The sequence below is a fragment of the Raphanus sativus genome, unplaced genomic scaffold, assembly GCF_000801105.2.
Source record: "Raphanus sativus cultivar WK10039 unplaced genomic scaffold, ASM80110v3 Scaffold5501, whole genome shotgun sequence".
Classification (NCBI taxonomy): Eukaryota; Viridiplantae; Streptophyta; class Magnoliopsida; order Brassicales; family Brassicaceae; genus Raphanus; species Raphanus sativus.
In genome coordinates this window covers 1-3,566 of record NW_026620800.1, presented here as the reverse complement: position 1 = coordinate 3,566, position 3,566 = coordinate 1, and the positions used below count along the sequence as shown (strand labels likewise).

Below are 3,566 nucleotides of genomic sequence, written 5' to 3'. Positions count from 1 at the left end.
CTACTGTATTCTTTTTACGGCTTTTTGTAAACTCATATCGTCTCGTGCTCATCGTCCCATAAAGAAGTTTAGCTATACAACAATGTATGAATCATAAACACTAAGATGACACTTAACATTTTGAAACATAATATCTTGTATGGTTAAATAATGAAAATCTTAGGAGTGAGTAGTGTGAGTAGGCATATCTATCTATATTTACAAGAATCGTTCAGACAAAGCCCAAACAAATTCAAACCATAATCTTGTTTCCGACCACAAACATGTTGCGAATACAGAGCACCCCACAAGAATATTGGTATCCGACCCTAACATGTTTAGCTCTAAATAAATACCCCACTAGTCTCCTTTGATATATAAACATTTGCACAATTCGCCACTATTTCACCCTGCAAATTCGAAAATATTTCGTTCATAATATATATAAGTTACATTTTTGAATTCGACAAATATTAAGAGAACATATCTTAAGAAAAATCTGAGGCTTAATTTCAAAAAAAAAAAAAGAGAAAAAAAATTGAAGAAATGAGAGCAACTCCCAAAACGCAATGCAACTAATGTTTTTGTAAAAGAAGAAACAGAGATAAAAGATTAGTGCCAAACCAAAACACTGTCTTTGCTGGGTTCAGCCTCCCACTGCAACTTCACTTGTCATGATCTCAGCTTTCACTTGGATTTTGTTGGATTCCTGTTTGTTCTCTTCCGCTCTACTTATCCCTGATTCTTCTTTCTTCACTTATTTTCTCCTTTCTTTAGCCTTCTCTCACTTCTCTTGAGTTTCTACCTTTGGCTGAGGCTTTGTTATGGGTTTCTTCAAGCAGATGATATGATGATGATGAGGCTTTTGGTTTTGTCACACGAGGACCGGTCTCACGTCCTGTTGCATCACAATTACTGTTTCTGCGTCATAGCTTTGGAGCTTCAGGACGAGTAGATGGTATCTACTGATCTACAACAACATTTTCACAGACCACACATCAGATACAACTTAGGACAAGAAGTATGATCACATATAAAGAGGAAAGAAGCAAACCTTCTTCAATTAAACCTTACGTGGTGGCTCTTTATAGAAACTTGGCATCGGACCAGCCTTAAGCGTCAAACTCTTCCTCAACCTTTTGATCTCTTCTTCCTGACTCTCCTAAACAAATACAAATAGTAACTATAGTTTGCTTTTTTGCCATTTCAGCTTTCATCGGTTAACACAATTTAGTTGCCACAGAACTGCTGGTAGTAACTATAGTTTGCCTTTTTTGGTCGGCTCAGAAACTAAACTGCTGCGCTTGGTGGTGCTGTTTGAAGATGGAGTTGCCTTTGGTTTGGTTCCACTTGCAACGACGGCCGGGTTTAGGACTAGCCTTTTGGTGTTGTTGCATCAATGCTCTTTCTATGTACATCATCTCTAGTTGGAAAGGAAATGCTCTGAGAAAGGAATCTCGAGATCCGAGAAAAGGTTCCTGACTTTTTCCTTAACAGCTTTATTAGCTGTTTTACTCTTCAGCTCAGGGACAGGGGATGTCTACTTCAAAGATTGATGTTGAACACTGTTCAAAACACAGAGACTTGCAAGAAATATTATACTTTTACCGGTACATTTTCATTGCGTACGTTGTCAGTTTTCTCGGTAGATAAGTCAAGAGTCTCAGGTCTGTTCTTGTCATTGGACTGAATCACCCTCCTCTTTTGTTAAGTATTTGACCTTTAAAGACTCTAACAAAAAAACTTTAATTAATATTTGAAAATATAAGACAGCTAATTAGTGATTTAAAATGTTTCTGACATTTCACAAAACACAGTAGACATATTTTCATTGGAACTTAAAACACGAATCTATGTATATATTAAGAGAGAGAGACATTGTTCAAGAATCATAGAATGAGAAAAATAATCAACAACATAAACAAAAAGGACAATAAAATAGTCAACGACTATTTGCCATTCTACGCTGTCCTTAATCGTTAACTATTTTATTGTCCTTTTAACCAAATAGAGAAGAGAAGAATCAAATGATTGAGATTAGACAAAGCACAGTGTTTGTAGAACGGGGGGGAGAGGAAGCGTGGGAGTGGTCTCCGTTACAGCGAACCGTTTCTACTAATCCCCACGACATACCCGCCGCATGCGGACCCCACTCTTCCGTCCGTAATTGCTGACGTGTCACGACCATTTCACACATGATTGGGTTTCCACGGTTGGGCCCCGACCAGCCCCGCCTGAGTTGTCTCGACGAGTTCTTTATCACCAGAAAGACTCTTCCACGTAGGCAGTGAATTGTGATTTCAACCGTCAGCTGTGGGACCCATTCTTCGAAGATCCTATTCGCATACAGTGGGCCCACTATGTTTTGATGTTTGGTTAATTTTCCTTTTTACACTAATAAATTGAAAAGTAAATAATTGCTTTGTTAAGTATATAAATCTTAAATTTTTAAAATCAGAATTGTATTTGATTTCTTTAACTTTTTTTTCCTCTATTTCTTTAACCTTTTAAGAAAGAAGTAACGTTTGCACATTTATCTAACAATATATTTATTTGTAAAATCACAGAGATTACTTTTTCTTCTTCTTTTTCAAAAAAAAATCACAGAGATATATTTCACGAACATTCTTTTCAAACCCTAATAGACAATGGATTCAGCTAAAAAAACAGAGGAGATAGCGGCGCATGAGCAGCAGCTTCCATGGGAGTTGATTGAAGAGATACTCTCTCGTGTCTCTCCTAGCTCTCTTGTCCGCTTCAAAACTGTTTGCAAACGATGGAACGCTATCTTCAACGACAAGACATTCATCAACAACCACAAGGAGACGTTTCGGTTCATCCTAAAATCCAAATCCAAGATTTATTCTGTAAGCATCGATGATGGGAAATAGGCCCAATTTCAGACCTGCATACAAGTCCAGCAAGGAGTTGAAGATGTTATTTCCTTTTATGTAAGTGTCGGTTTATTTTATAAAGCCATATGGGATTAGGAAATTATGTGACGTAAGGCATAAAAAAAAAAAAAGGAATGTGTGATCTGTTATAAAAAGAGATCATAGGTTAAGGTTCAAGGTATCCGATCAAAGAGAGAAGAGCAAAGAGATAAAGAGAGATCAAGAGAATTAGCAATTAGGAAGAGGGTTTATTGCTTAAACTTGTGATCTTTATATTTTGTTCTTGAGAAACCTATTGGTATTGAATAAAAGCAAAGACAGGTTTTTGGTATCAAATTTATTCCAAATTCTATAGCATAAAGTAGGTTTAAATCCTAACAATCGATCCCAAGATAGTGGTGCGTGAGTTAACCTTGGATATTCCCGGTTTAGAATCTCAAAAACTTAAATTCTTGATTGATTACGACGAGTTCATGTTATGTCATACGGATAAAGGAACCACAGTTTGGAACCCGTGGTTGAAACAAATTAGTACATGGATTAGACATCCTAGGTTTGAGTTTGTAGGCAGATGTTATGATGGTAGTAATTGGACAAGCATTTGGGGAAATTATAACGTGTGGATAATCCATGACTTTGCGTTCGTTGCGTGGAGACACGTTACATCCGGTGATAGTGACCAGAGAAAAGAAC

At 37.0% G+C, this 3,566-nt stretch overlaps 2 pseudogenes; one reads left to right on the top strand and one right to left on the bottom strand.

The window, feature by feature from the left end:
- Positions 1-485: 485 nt before the first annotated feature.
- Positions 486-2,167, bottom strand: LOC130507738 (protein WVD2-like 4; annotated as a pseudogene).
- A 460-nt stretch (positions 2,168-2,627) lies between these two features.
- On the top strand, positions 2,628-3,562 carry LOC130507737 (F-box/kelch-repeat protein At3g16580-like; annotated as a pseudogene).
- The last annotated feature ends 4 nt before the right edge of the window (positions 3,563-3,566 follow it).